The following is a 16,369-nucleotide window of genomic DNA, read 5'->3' as shown; positions in this document are numbered from 1 at the left end:
ACCTTGTGACAGTCATTACACTGGCTACACATCCATTCCAGAATTCAGTATAAACTTATTACCCTCACCCACAAAGCCCTCCATAGCTCAGCACCACCTTACATCTCCTCCCTTATTTCAGTATACCACCCTACCCGCGCCCTCCGTTCTGCTGATGACCTGAGGTTAGCATCCTCAATAGTCAGAACCTCCCACTCCCGTCTCCAAGACTTTACACGTGCCGCGCCAATTCTTTGGAATGCACTTCCCAGGTCAATACGATTAGTCCCCAATCCCCACAATTTTAAGCGTGCCCTGAAAACGCATTTATTCAGACTGGCCTATCGCCTCAACACATTAACCTAATCTATCCCTGTGTGGCACAGCCAAAAGTTTTACCATAACCAGATTTCCCGCATCATGTTCCCACATGCTTTATGCATCCATTAGCCCTCTGTGTTTGTACTGTTACACACTTAAAATTATGGCTGGTCCATACAATAAGGGCAACTGTTACCACCCACCTTTTGTGTCTACCTCTTTCCTCATAGACTGTAAGCTTGCGAGCAGGGCCCTCATTCCTCTTGGTATTTGTTATAATCTACTGTATGTGATTATTGTTATGCTGTAATGTCTATTGTCTGTACAAATCCCCTCTGAAATGTAAAGTGCTGCGGAATATGTCGGCGCTATAAAAATAAAATTTATTATTATTATTATTATATTATTATTATTATTAAATCTCAAGTCTGTCAAGGCACTCTGGAGCAAAATGTGCTGCACAGAGTCAGAAAATTTGGTCTGAGTCACAGGTCATATGTCCTCCAACAGGAAAAATGACCCAAAACACACAGCTAAAAACATCCAGAAATGGCTAAGAGCAAAGCTCTGGATTATTCTGGAGTGGCTTCTATTAGCTAAATCCTATAGAATATCTGTAAAAAGAGCTGAAACATGCAGTCTAGAGAAGGTACTCTTTACTAGGGATGAGCAGACCTGTGGATGCTTGGGTCCGTCGGGTTCGACCAAACCTTATAAAAAAGAGTTTGGTTCAGGTACCAGAACGGTACCCATACTCTATTCCAAACCCAGACCCCATTGAAATGAATGGGAGGGCCTGAACATCTGATGGTTCTCAAGCTGTCATTTGTGTGACAGTGTGAGAAACACCGGCTCTGATCTGCGGTAACCTTACTAACATTACAGCAGGTCAAAGTGATGCAGTTCCCATGTTGTCATACAGATGACAGCATGTGAGACAGCAGCTGTGACCGGCGATGAAAAGGTTGCCGTTGGTCAGGTGTTGGCTGATGAGTACTAATCTCATCAGTGTACTGGCTGATAGCAGTGAGAGCAGGCAATACTGATGAGAGTATTCACCAGCCAGCGCTTGTGCATGGCAACATTATGATATATAATTAGTGCAGTGTGTGTGTGTGGCACCCTACGTCTTTACTGCCACAAAAGGGTTAAATATGTACTGTTTTGTATGTGTTATGTGAGCAATGGGAGTTATGCGTTCTCTGCTAAAGACCATAACACACACACAATTTACACCACTCTTACACCACTCCCTTACTTGTCCAAAGCTGAGAGCTTTGCAGACATACCCTAACTGGGAGGGGGAGGGGGAGGAGTCGAGAGTTGTTGTTTCAGTGAACAAGAAGGAGGAGGAAGAATGCTGGGAGGCCATGTTTAGACATGTACTCGATCCAGGAGTGAGAGCTAAGAAGCATCAGGGAACCAGCCCCTAGACCATCCATGCTTTCAGAGCAGGGTGGTAAGCTGAGAGACTGCGTGTGATTATACAACCAGCAGAAAAGTGTTTTCCCTCAGAAATACTGCAACAACATAGGATCAGTGAAGCATAGTGCAAGTGGGAACTTGAGCTGCTTCACACAGGATTCAAGTTGCAAGTTGCTGAAGGAGAAATACACAGTGAGTAGAGGCAATACTGGGAAGTTCTAAACTCCGGGAAGCCTTGGTCCCAGAAGGGGAATAGAATAGCAGGAAGTTACACTGAGTCACAGCAGGGAAAGATAACTCCCATTCTCCAGAGCAGACTGTAACCTGGTGAGAGTTGTAATATCTCCTCAGAACTCCACCTGAACTACAGTAAATGATAAAGTGACTTTCCTTGTCTCCTGCCTTATTACTCTGTGCCTTCTACTTCCATCACAATCTCTGAGGTCTGCCCTGGTTGGAGAGGGTTTAACATCTGCACTGTCATCACCATCTACTCCCTCAGGGATCATCTGCAGTGCCGGCTATACTACAGTCGAACACTCTAACTGGCGTCACGAATCAATACATAAACTTTATCCGCATTCAATTCAACTCCTTTTACATGACCGCCTGAGGCCACGGACCGGGCTAACGGGCACGGTGCCGAGTATCCCACGGCCTCCTTCAAGCTAGAATTCTTGGCTATCGTTTGGGCAGTGACCAAGAGGTTCAAGCACTATTTGGCCTCATCCAAATTTACCATCTATACGGACAACAATCCGTTAACCCATCTGGAGACCGCCAGGCTCGGCACCCTGGAACAAAGATGGATGGCTCGGTTGTCCAATTATGAGTTTGTCATTAAATACCGAGCTGGCACTAAAAACACCAATGCTGATGCTTTGTCCCATATGCCAAATGCTCCTGATCCAGCAGATCTAGAAGACCTAGAAGAAATAGAGATGCCGGCATTCCATCACCATGGTACCTCCCAAGACTCTAACCACGTGACAGGGAGAAGTCTTGCTGTTCACGAAGATTCCCTTAATCCACTACCTCACCATGGTTGGGCAGAGACACAGAGCAGTGACCCGCTATATGTATGGTCAAAGAACTCATTGGAGAAGCAGATTCATCTCCAGCTCCTGATGCGCCTGCAGAAGTCCAACAGTTGTGGAAGAGAGAAAGAAGGTGTTCCTTTATGAGGGCAAGTTGATCCGAAGAGCTATTAACCCACGTACGCATGAACTGGTACGGCAGATCGTGGTCCCTAAAAAGGGCGTGCCCATGGTCTTGGAAGATTACCACAATCAAGCGGGACACTTTGGTTGGAAAAAGCTGGAAGTAGTCATCCGCAACCACTTCTTCTGTACAGTTATGAGACGGTCTATTGAACAGTGGTGTAGGGAATGCGGCCCATGTAATCTCAGAAGAAAGAATTCTGCCAATCAAAGGGCCCCCTTGAAGCCCATCATCACTAAATAACCTTTGGAACTTGTGGCCCTAGACCACGTGCAACTAACCCCAAGCCGATCAGGGTATACCTATGCCTTAACAATAGTGGATCACTATTCCCGTTTCCTAGTGGTCGTTGCGGTGAAAGACCAAATGGCAAGAACAGCTCCAAAGGCTTTCCAGGAATATTTCTGCAGACCCCATGGCTACCGAGATCAAGTGCTCACAGACAAACGTCCAGCTTTTGAAGCAGAGGTCTTCCAAGAATTTTGCTCCCTCTATGGATGTAAAAAGATCAGAACTACACCATACCATCCACAAGGCAATGGTCTTTGTGAAAAACTGAACAATCTGGTTATCAATTTATTGCATATCCTACCACTAAAAGAAAGGAACCAATGGCCTGAGAAATTGCCTGATTTGATTGAAATGTACAACCATATCCCAACCAGCTCAACAGGATATGCCCCAGCTTACTTGATGCGTGCGTGGCCAGGTAAACTCCCCATCGACCTGGAAATGGGAGTCCTAACTCCTGAAACCATATCCAGCCAATTGGACACAGATTGGAATACAGAAAGACAAATGCAGTATCAAAAAGTTCAGCAATGTGTAGAAGAAAGTTTTGCTCAAGCTAGGCAAAAGCAGGAAAGGAACGTTAATAGACATGCTGTGGCAACCCCTTACCAACAGGTGAACAAGTGCTGAAGAAAAAGAGAAAGAGAAGAAACCACAAGTTAGATGACCAATGGGAGGCTCAGCCTTACGCTATTCAACCATCTAGGTATGACAACAGCAAAGTGTGTACCATCTTCAAAGATGGCGGAAAAACGTATTACCGTATCCAGAGACAATCTGAAAGTATGTCCAGCACAATTGCGTGAAAGAGTTGAGACTAAGGAAGATCCTCAGCTAAAAGAAAAGACTGATACAAGGTACCCACTGGTCTAGGTGAATTCCCTAGTTCTTGGCTACAAGTTAACAGCGCAGTGGTAGTTCCAGTGATGGTGTTCCCACAAAGGTCTTTACCAGAGATACCAAATTGTTCTGGAAGCGGAGTCGCTAATGCCAACCACTAACGCTGTGCATGAGAAAGAATCAGAAAACTTGCCCACAGTCAGCAGTGAACCTGTTGTACACATGGTAGGTTCAAAGAGTCATAGGAAGTCGTCTAGTATTCCTATCTTGCACAGATCAGAGCGTAGCACACAGGGCCAAACCTCTTCTCGCTATAGAAAAGATTTGTGAAATAGTCTAAGATTAATAAGTTAGTTTTCAGTTGTACTTACACTGAGCTTTGCCTTAGGTAATGTTACTAAAGATGTTAAAGAAGTTGTGCCCACATGGACTAATGTGAGATTTCAGTAGTTACTATGCCTTATTCTACTAGAAGAACACTTGTAAAGACTCTTAAATTTGAGAAGAGAAATCTGGTCATCGTGCCTTGGCAGGAAGCCATCTAAAACAGCCAGTGCAGTGAATTTTCATATTATGGTCTGTGTACCCTGCAGCTGCACTCAGGGATGATCCAACCAATCAGAAGCGGTTTTGGGCTGTAATCCACGACTCAACTCAGTTACTGGGACTGTTCACCCATACTCAGGTTAAATGTTGTGTCATTTTGCTCTATGCTTATGTTCCTTGTGTTGCCCGAGGACGTGCTACCATTAGCTAGGGGGGAATGTGGCGCCCTACGTCTTTACCGCCACAAAAGGGGTAAATATGTACTGTTTTGTATGTGTTTTGTGAGCAATGGGAGTTATGCTTTCTCTGCTAAAGACCACAACACACACGCAATTTACACCACTCCCTTACTTGTCTGAAGCTGAGAGCTTTGCATACATACCCTAACTGGGAGGGGGAGGGGGAGGAGTCGAGTTGTTGTTTCAGTGAACAAGAAGGAGGAGGAAGAATGCTGGGAGGCCATGTTTAGACATGTGCTCAATCCAGGAATGAGAGCTAAGAAGCATCGGAGAACCAGCCCCTAGACCATCCATGCTTTCAGAGCAGGGTGGTAAGCTGAGAGACTGCGTGGGATTATACAACCAGCAGAAAAGTGTTTTCCCTCAGAAATATTGCAACAACCTAGGATCAGAGAAGGATAGTGCAAGTGGGAAATTGAGCTGCTTCACAAAGGGTTTCAAGTTGCAAGTACACAGTGAGTAGAGGCAATACTGGGAAGTTATAAACTCCGGGAAGCCTTGGTCCCAGAAGGGGAATAAAATATCAGGAAGTTACACTGAGTCACAGCAGGGAAACATAAATCCCATTCTACAGAGCAGACTGTAACCTGGTGAGAGTTGTAATATCTCCTCTGAACTGCACCTGAACTACAGTAAATGATAAAGTGACTTTCCTTGTCTCCTGCCTTATTACTCTGTGCCTTCTACTTCCATCACAATCTTGGGGGGTCTGACCTTGTTGGAGAGGGTTTAACATCTGCACTGCCATCACCATCTACTCCCCCACGGATCATCTGCAGTGCCGGCTATACTACAGTCGAACACTCCAACTGGCATCACGGATAAATACATAAACTTTATCCCCATTCAATTCAACCCCTTTTACTTGACCGCCTGAGGCCACCGACCGGGTCACCGCCACTGTGACATTTCCCATTGAAGTTAACGGGCCCAGTGCCGAGTATCCCACGGCCTCTGGGGCGCATCAAGTGTAGCTTACTGTACATGTATTTAGTTAGTAAATAAATAAAAGAAAAAAAATGGTGTTGGCTGTCCCATATTTTTATACCCAGCTGAAGGAAAGAAGACAGCTGGGGGCTGGTGTTATTATTCTAGGAAGAGGCAAATATCCATGAAACTTCCCAGGCTAATGTCAGCTCACAGGTGTCTGCATAGCTTTTACTGGTTATTAACTAGGGGGACCCCCAAAAAAAGACATGGGGTCCCCCTAGTTTTAATAACCAACAGACAAACAATAACAAATAGCTGTGGGCTGATATTAATAGGCTCGGAAGGGGCCAGGGATATTAGCACTGTTCCAGACTAATAACACCAGCCATCAGCCGCCCAAGTAATGGCGCATCCATTAGATGTGTCAATTCAGGCTCTTAAGGCCCCGTTACTCATAGCGAGATCGTTAGCGAGATCGCTGAAACGTCACAGGTTTTGTGACGCAACAGCGACCTCGCTAGTGATCTCCCTAAGTGACACATAGCGGCGACCGACCCCCGCTGCGATATCGCTGATCGTGCTCGACTGTCGTAGGCCATTTTTTGATCGTTGGTGTCCCGCTGGCCAGCATGCATTGCTGTGTTTGATGCCGACTTTACCTACGCCTGTTATCAATAATAGAGGGGACCGCATATCATTTTTTACATAGTGCTCCAGCCAAAAACAGCCATGCCAATACTTGACATGGCTTTAATGGGGCCAGAATTGCCCACATAGGAAAAGCTTGTTGTTTGGCTGTGCTGCAGCCTTTTTAAAAGCTTTTTTTGGGTTGCCGAATCCGAACAGCAACACGGACATCTGAGAGAAGTCTGTGTTCAGCGTCCAGGCATGGATGCTTGGTGTCTAATATGGACCCCGAACTTCGCCGATCTTTACTCTTTACGCCTGAGACAGCTGGTGCAGTTTTCTCACAAGAAGTGGGTCAAAATACATGTGGACAGGTGCAAAAGTCTCACTGACAGTTGCAGAAATCGTTTGTTTGCATTGATTGCTTCAAAAGGTTGTGCAACAAAATATTAAAGGATTTTTCTTATTTTAAAAGAAAGGTACCAAAAAAATTGTCCATGTGTCCAGATCTCCCCACCTAACTCACTTACAGTACATAAACCAACTTATAAAAGTAAAAAAGGATGTTGTTGTTGGACAACCTGTATAAGGTTTTTACACACAACCGGAAAAGACTTTTAGACTTTTACTTATTTTTGTATGATAAGTAGCTAGAAATAGGTGTCTAAACATGATGTGAAAGAGACACATGCCAGTGACTTAAAACTCTCATCGTTCAGGCTGAATATCTTAAATGTCAGCTATACATGTAAAATGAAAAGGGAGTTGTTTCACATTATAGGCTCCCATGGGAACCATTTAGCAGCACTTTTGTACTTCAAAAAGCACAGCTATGAATGTACCTTAAAGTAGTTAATATGAAGTAAACATGCTCTTAGTAGGGGGGAAAGAATTACGTTATGTAACTGCCAAAATTTAGATAACGTACCATTTTTATTATTCCCCAGCCTCTCCTCTCTGCCAAACCCCTCATTGGCTTCCTATCGTCCAGGGGCTCCAGTTCAAAACGCTAACTATGACATACAAAGCCATCCACAACCTGTCTCCTCCATACATCTGTGACATGGTCTCCCGATACTTACCCACACGCAACCTCCGAACCTCTCAAGATCTCCTTCTCTACTCCCCTCTAATCTCTTCTTCCCACAACCGCATACAAAACTTCTCCCGTGCTTCCCCCATACTCTGGAACTCTCTACGCCAACACATCAGACTCTTGCCTACCATGGAAAATTTCAAAAAGAACCTGTAAACCCACCTCTTCTGACAAGCCTACAGCCTGCAGTGATCCTCAGTCTACTGAACCACCGTACGACCAGCTCTACCCTCTCCTAGTGTATCCTCACCCATCCCCTGTAGACTGTGAGCCCTCGCGGGCAGGGTCCTCTCTCCTTCTGTACTTGTGTGTGTCTTGTATTGCTCATATTTATTGTACTTGTCTATAGTTACCCCTTTTCACATGTAAAGCGCCATGGAATAAATGGTGCTATAAAAATGTATAATAATAATAATTTTTATTCTTTTGTTCTAGCAAGTTTTTCGATAATTGTTCGATTTTTGTGCACACGTTGCCATTGTTCTCAGCAAGATAGGTCCTGTTTACATAGTATGATGTGCTGCCATGGATGATGATCTTTTAAAGCATAACAAAGTGTTCCTGATTTTTCATATTTAGCAGATTGGTGTGGGTCCTGAGACCCTAACCGATTGTTCAATAAACTGTTGAAAAGTGACCAGCTCAGCAAATAGGAATCGACAGCTTCTATCTAATGTGCACACAGATTCAATAGAAAGCATAGGCTTAGTAGCCTAAACCTTCTATTAAATACTGTCTGCTCATCTTCGCACTTCTTGGTGGTCTATTTCTCATACGGTAAGATTCTCAGGACCTGGACCCCCAATGATCTGCAAGGCAATTCAAAGGCCTGTTAAATATAAAAATTCAAGGAGAAGTTTAGCTATTCTATCAGAAAATTAACAGATAATTTCAACTTATGAACAAGTGTTAATTGATTGCCAACATGTTTGCATTGCACGATTAACGGTAAAAAAGCATTCCTAGGTAATCAAAAGGTAGGAAAGTCATCAATCAATTTAATGCACATGAGTGTTTGAATCTTTTTTGATATCTTCCTGGTTTTTTTTTTTAAATGGAATTAAACCTTTCCTATTTGAAACCACTTTTTTTGTGTAATTGTCTCTCAGTAGCAGCATAATTACACACCTCTTTAAGTAATTCATTAGTGTCATATATACACGCTCCATACTGTGTATGTGTGAAACCAGATTTTTCAAGCAGTTCCTGGCAGAAAAATATCATATCATTAAATAATGGAGAATTCTACTAAATTAAACCAGTCTCTTTATTGTTCTACCAGTGTTTAACTGCATCTATTTTATATTTATGTACAGTCAGGTCCTGAAAATCAAAAGCTTGGCCGTTCTGGCCTAATGCCAACACGTTAACCGTACTTGACACCACAAACCTTTGAGCTTTTATTTTTTAACAAACTTGCTTTTTAATTTTACAAAAGCTGACACTAATTGGATTTCCAGTCAAAAAAGTATAATCTTTTATCCCCTTTTCAACTTAAAGGATCAACAATGTTTCGCCAAAAATGTGAAAATAAACCTATGAAGTTTAGATACAAAAAATTATTGACACTAATAATTTATTGTTTAAATGTGTGTGTACATGCATGTAATGTAGTGCGAGTGTGTTAAATATACTCACCCAATGCTGCTCTCTCCTTTGTCCAGTGCCGTTCTTCTGCTCTTTATAGAGACAGCCTCGCACATGAGACCTGCCGACTCATTCTATACGCTGTTACAATGAAAATCTATGGTATCTCGTTCTGATGCTCCATAAGCTTACATTGTAAAAGTCGCCTCTGGGTCACGCAGAGTGTCGTGTGACCTGGAGGTGTCTACAGAGCAGTGGCATCATTGAGAAGTAGGGAAATAAGGTGCTGGAAACTGGAGAGAGCAACAGTAGGTGAGTATATTAATACACTCACCCTACATTACATCCACATAGACACACATTTAAATTCTTCACGACCTTGGATTTATCCATACGTCCTGGCTGAGAAGGGGATCCCGACACTGGATTTAACTATATGTCCTGGCGATTGCGTGGGCACAGGAGCTGTGCACTAGAGACCGTCGCCAGGTGTTCAGGTAGCATGACAGCTGAGGCTCTCACAGCCAGGTATCCCCACAATCGATATTGATCCCTACATTTAAGAGGCTGGGAGAGGGAGGTGACTCCCTCTCCCATCCGATCGCCCCCCACGACGTCATTGTGATGACCAAATCGTTGCCATAGTGACCGGAGGTCGTCATGACAGCATCCGGGTCACCACGCTACAGAAAAACTGTTAGACCATACTCAGAGCAAGGTCTAAGAGGCTTCTGTCAGTGCAGCACTGACAGGTATAAAGCATTACAATGCTGGTGCATTGCAATGCATTATACCAGTGATTAGACTGATAAAAATTAAAGTCCCAAAGAGGGACTAAGAATAAAAAGTTAAAAAGAAGTTTAAAAAAAATTGTCAAAATATATTTTTTTTAAATCACAAAAATAATAAAAACAAAACTATATATTATACTCATAAATACATAGTTTTATGTAAATAAAAAATAAGTACATTATGGGGCAGGATCATGCGACAGATGGGGCAGGATCATGGGACAGATGGAGCAGGATGGAGACAGATGGGGCAGGATGGGGAGATCATATGGGGCAGGATGGAACATCACATGGGGAGAATGGATACTCATGAGGGCAGGATGGGAGAACATATGGATGGAGAAAGGAATGAGACACACGGGGGCCAGGATAGGGGATATCATTACCCTAGGGGCTATTTAAGGGATATTATTACTGCAGTGATGTATTTTATTTTTTGAGGATACTATTTTCAATGGGGGAGGTCCTGTTACTGTGCAGAGCGACACTGTCACCTTTTTTTCTTCATCTGGTGTAGTGTAGCAGTTGGGAAAAAATTAAGTAATGTGCTCTGCAAGTGATGCTCTAGATAACTGTGCTATTCCTGTAGAGACAAGCCCTGGCTGTAAGAAGCGATGGCGGTCTGTGCTGGATGAATATGAAAAGTGAAGATGAAGGACTTCACCTAGAGATGTCACTGATGAGTCAGTGTGTTACCTGTACACTGACATTATACACTGTATACTTTATACAATTAGAAAGAGGAGCACAGAAATAAAATTAAATTAGATGAATAATTAATGTGCATATAGCCAAAGTGCCCTCTCCCAAGTGGTGGATGGCAGACCATCCGGTATCAAATAGAACAACTGACAGAAGATGGTGAGAGAAAGCCTGAACAGAGCCAACTGTGAACCAAGATGGAAAAGTAGTGAATAAAAAGATAAAATCAAATGATTTTCTAAAAAATAGCCTTTATTAATCACAATGGCACAACAATAAAAATATCTTATTGGTACATTTATACATGATAGGCAATCAAACCACTTTAATATATTAGATTAATAGAATCATACTAAAAAATATAATATACACATATAGTAGATTCAAATAATACTAAAAAAAAACTAAAAAAAATATTAAAAAATGCCTAAACCACCCAGGCCTGTAGCAGGTAAGTATATAAATATGAACACCAATGGTTTAGCCACAAAAGAAAGTGCACATGGTGATAAGCACTCTGTAATCAGTATGCTAGTGAAAACAAATATTATAAGTGCAATTAATATATGTATTATGCAAAAAATCACAAAAAATACAACAATCTCAATAAATATTGGCTGTGCAAAATTGCTAATAAAAAACTGGTGTAATTAGCAGAAAAACACAAGAACATATGTGCACAAGAAAAAGAAAATCCTGCTCATGAGGCTGCCAGCGGTAATGATATAAAGTATAAAGTACCTGCAATACCAGTGACTGTGTAAAATTGCTAAAGAGGAGCTGTTGGTGTAATTAACAGAAGAACACAGAAACATATGTGCGCTTGTAAACTGAAGAGGTGATCCTGCTAATGAGGCTGCCAGCGGTGATAATATGAAGTGTCAAATACCTGCAATACCAGGACAAGGGAGGTGAAGCGGTGTGCCTAGATGACGCGCATCAGTATATACTGTATACTTTATACAGAGTTCCTATGTACAATGCCACCTGAGATCACTGTATTACCTGTACACTGACACTATATACAGAGCTCCTGTGTAGAATGTCACTGGTGATCACTGTATTACATGTTCACTGACACTATATACAGAGCTCCTGTGTAATGTCATCAGTGATCACTGTATTAAATGTACACTGACACTATATACAAAGCTCCTGTGTATAATGTCACTGGTGATCACTGTATTACCTGTACACTGACCCTATACACTATATGCTGATATGCTGTATACAGTGTTACTGTGTATAATATCACTGATCACTGTATTACCTTTTACGGACACTGCATAATAAGTACAGATCTCCTGTGTAAAATGGCACTTATGGTGATATTAGTGATCAGTATTGTAGTATTCGGTCACTAAGTGGTGGTAGTATGACCAATTTTACCAGTATGGAGCCCCAAAATTCCTAGTGGCAGCCCTGTGGATGGGGATGGGGTGGAGGCCAATTATAAGGATGGGGCCATACATACCAGGATAGGGGTTGGTGGCCAATCATAACAAGATATTATTATTAAAGAGAAATGAATATTCATTGCCCTCCAAACCCATGGGTGTGGAATGCAGTGAATATTCATTTCTCCTTAGAAGCAGGAACAGGAGTTAGGTGCAGCCCCCATCTCCAGCCTCCTGTGACCCTCTGCTCCGCCTATGCCGCTCCCCCACCTCCCCATCACAGCCAGAGCTGGTACATCCGAACTATAAGACGCACCACCTATTTTCCTCCACATTTTTGGAGGAAAAAAGTGAGTCTTATAATTTGAAAAATACAGTACCTATATTTGGTATCGCTGTGTCTGCACTGATTCAACCTATAAAACTATCACACTAGTTAACCCCTTCAGTGAACACTGTAAAAAATAAATTTAAAAAAGAGGCAAAAAATGCTTGTTCATCATGCGCCCGAATGAAAAGTGGAATAAAACAAGATAAAAAAAGCATCTTAATAAAAATGGTATCTCTGAAAATGTCATCTTGTCCTGCAAAAAAACAAGCCATCATACAGCTCCATCAATAGAAAAATAAAAAGCTATAGAACTCAGAATACAGTGATGGAAAAATAATTGTTTTTTTCTATAAAATAGTTTTTATTGTGTAAAAGTGCCAAAGCATAAGAAAATATATACCGTATATACTCGTGAATAAGCCGAGATTTTCAGTCATATACCTGGGGGTCAGCGGGGGAGGGGGAGCAGGGGCGTCAGAGATCACACTTACCCCCCTGGTTCGGCCTCTGCAGTCCCCCCGCTTCTCCATAGTCTCCCTTCCTGCCTTCAGGGATCACGTGGTACTGCTCATTAAACTGATGAATATGCACATATTCATGAGTGTAATGAGCGGTATCACGTGACCGCTGAAGGCAGGAAGGGAGACCGTGGAGAAGCGGGGCTGCAGAGACAGCGCCAGGAGGGGGTAAGTATAGCGATATTCACCTGTCCCGAGTCCATCGCTGCTCACCGCTGTCTGCTGTGTCCTGTGTCAGTGACGTTTAGGCAGCCAAGGGCGCGGTGATGTGGTTAGTGCGCCCTCTGCTGGCTGAACAGTCACTCACACAGGAAGCAGCAGACAGCGGTGAGCAGCGATGGACCCCGGACAGGTGAATATCTCAGGTGCCGGGTCCTGAGCAGAAGAGGAGAGTATGGCAATTTTTTTTTTGCAGCAGCATATGGGGGTATAATATATGGAGCATCTTATGGGGGCAGCATATGGGGGCATATTCTATGGAGCAGCATATGGTGGCATAATCTATGGGGCAGGATATGGGGGCATATTCTATGGAGCAGCATATGGGGGCATATTCTATGGGGCAGCATATGCGGGCATAGTCTATGGAGCAGCATATGGGGGCATAGTCTATGGAGCAGCATATGGGGGCATATTATATGGAGCAGCATATGGGGCATATTCTATGGGGCAGCATATGGGGGCATATTCTATGTGGCAGCATATGGTGGCATAGTCTATGGAGCCGCATATGGGGCATATTCTATGGGGCAGCATATCGGGGGATATTCTATAGAGCAGCATATGGGGGCATAGTCTATGGGGCAGCATATGGGGGCATAGTCTATGGGGCAGCATATGGGGGCATAGTCTATGGAGCAGCATATGGGACCATAATCTGTGGAGCATCTTATTGGGGCATAATCTATGAAGCATCTTATGGGGCATAATCCATGGAGCATTTTATGGAGCATAATCTACGGAGCATCTTATGGGGGCATAACCTATGGAGCATCTTATGGGGGCATAACCTATGGAGCATCTTATGGGGGAGTAATCTATGGAGCATTTTATGGGGCCATAACCTTTATGAAGCATTATATATGGGGCATATTATTCTATGGAGAATCTTATTAGGGCATTATTAACCTTTGTGCAGCAATATATGGGGTGTATTTTGTATGGATCATTTTATGGGGCCCATCATGAACTGTATGGAGCAATATATGGGGCTCCTGATTCAATATGGATATTCAAAACCATTTAACCTACTGATGTCTCAATTAATTTTACTTTTATTGGTATCTATTTTTATTTTTGAAATTTACCAGTAGCTGCTGCATTTTCCAACTTAGGCTTATACGCGAGTCAATAAGTTTTCCCAGGTTTTTTGTGGCAAAATTAGGGTGGTCGGCTTATACATGGGTCAGTTTATACACGAGTATATACAGTAAATGTAGTATCGCTGTAATTGTACTGGCCAGAAGAAAAAAGCTGCCTTATCGATTTTATCACATATGGAACAAATTTAAAGATCACTTTATTAAATGTCATAATTTTGAACTCCTGAAGCTCTTTGGTCAATTTAATGCAAATTATGTGTGCAGAGTTGAGGTATGGGTGCAGACACAGTATGGTGAGTGGGTGGGATGAGTGCGGACACAGTATGAGGAGCGAGGGGGAAATGTATGTGGACACATCATAAGGAGTGAGGGGAAGAATGTATGCGAACGCAAAACAGGGAGCAGGGGGAATGTTTAATCCACTATCAGGATTCAGCTCTGGTTGCTGGTTCCAGCAGTTATCACATGACCATTTCATTCATGCATTTTTCACACTTATGGCCACGTGACAACTAGCTTTTTTCTGTTTCTCTCAATTTGTCACTGAACAATGAAAGAATTAGGAAGAGCAGCTCGTCAGCACGTGACTGTAAGTATGCAAACTGCATGTGAATGATTGCTCACATGACGACTACTCAAACTGCTTGTTGGGGCGCCAAACTAAATTGTTGCCCTGGGTTTTGGAAAACCAAGATACACCCCTGCACGACCAAGAATGTCTTGGGTAATTTTTTAAATGGTGACATAGTTTCTGCCATTTCTAAAACTTGTGGAAATACATTCCACAGTCAGATTACTGTTACTGTAAAATATTGTTTCCTATTTAGCTGCCTGAATCACTCTTCCTCCACATGTGATGTCCCTCATATTTTACAAAGTCTTCGAAAAAAATAAATCTGGTGCCAGCACTTTGTATTGACCACATACTTATTTACACATGAAAATGAGATCATTTCTGACCTTTTCTTCCTAAGCTAAACAAGACCTTGTGCAAGTTTTCTTAACATGAAGAGGGGAGTAAGTCACTTCCAGACACCACTAGCAGCTACGGTACCTATTTTCAATGAAGACAAAGGAATAGACATGTCACAATCCAACATGACAAATTTTTCTTTCCCCTGCCATCTGCTGTAGTCAGGTCACCCTCACACAGACTAGATGGTTGTGTTATCTTGGATAAGATTTGTGGATAATACCTGCAATGCTGTAAAAAATCTGATTCAAACCATTCAGAGATAAAAGATGATGGTTTATTCACTCTCAACACATTTCGAAGCCCTTGGACTTCTACCTCAGGAGATGATATAGGTGTACAGTCATACATATGCAGCTTAAATAAGTTCAACATTCAAATCTGGCACCAAAAGAGGAGATCACATGTCAGACAGTATCAAAGTTCAGGAGCAGGACACATGATACAGAACATGACAGTTATAGTATAGTTTGTAAAGTCCGTTTCACACTATTGAAAAAAAGTTTTGACAGTGTGAAATGGACTTTACAAACTATAATAAAACTGTCATGTGCTATACCATGTGTCCTGCTCCTGAACTTTGACATTGTCAAACACTGGCTCCATAGGCTTTTTCTTGAACCACGCTTTGACCCCTTTCCATGCCCTTTGGTGGATGATTTTGGTGTCATTAGATTGGTTAGAAATGAATTCTGTGCTGCAGTTGCCTGATGTTGGCAGAGAAGACAGAGTTCATAAGAGTATGGGGTGTGCTTACCTCAATTTCTTTTAGAACATAGTTGTTGTGGTGGATTAAGCTTCGGTTTCTAACAACGTGATTGAAATGACAAGAAAGTGTTATAATTCACCTGACAACTTTTGCTACATTAGCGGTTGTTTTCTAGTGAAGAAACAACAGAGGAACATTATGGACTTCGTTAGGAAAGTGTATTATGTGTACTCTGATGTAAAACTAGGTGATCAGCAATTCCTTCCTCCAGGGTTTGGTGAGTCTACCTTTCATATGTAAAGTTTTTTTTAATTTTTTTTTATGTTAGCTGTTCAGATTTAGTGTTAGGGACTCGTAAAATCTGGGGACCCTTGATGTTCGGTTTGCAAGCTTATCTGCTTTGGCCAAAATAGTAGCTAATACCCCACATCTTTTTATCTTTTTGCACTTTTTATCATTTTTGCAGGATGCAGCTGCGTCTCTTGGTTTTGGCTTGGTTTTTCTGTGTGATGCATGTATATAGT

At 42.4% G+C, this 16,369-nt stretch overlaps 1 protein-coding gene across 7 annotated transcripts in view; it reads right to left on the bottom strand.

Annotated features, from left to right (window-relative positions):
* Window positions 1–16,369, bottom strand: part of DLGAP3 (DLG associated protein 3) — a 943,374-nt gene that overhangs the window by 898,114 nt on the left and 28,891 nt on the right. The window lies entirely within an intron of this gene.

The sequence above is a fragment of the Dendrobates tinctorius genome, unplaced genomic scaffold (assembly GCF_039654945.1).
Source record: "Dendrobates tinctorius isolate UK_male_01 unplaced genomic scaffold, ASM3965494v1 ptg000015l, whole genome shotgun sequence".
Lineage (NCBI taxonomy): Eukaryota > Metazoa > Chordata > Amphibia > Anura > Dendrobatidae > Dendrobates > Dendrobates tinctorius.
This window is presented reverse-complemented; position numbering and strand designations above follow the sequence as displayed.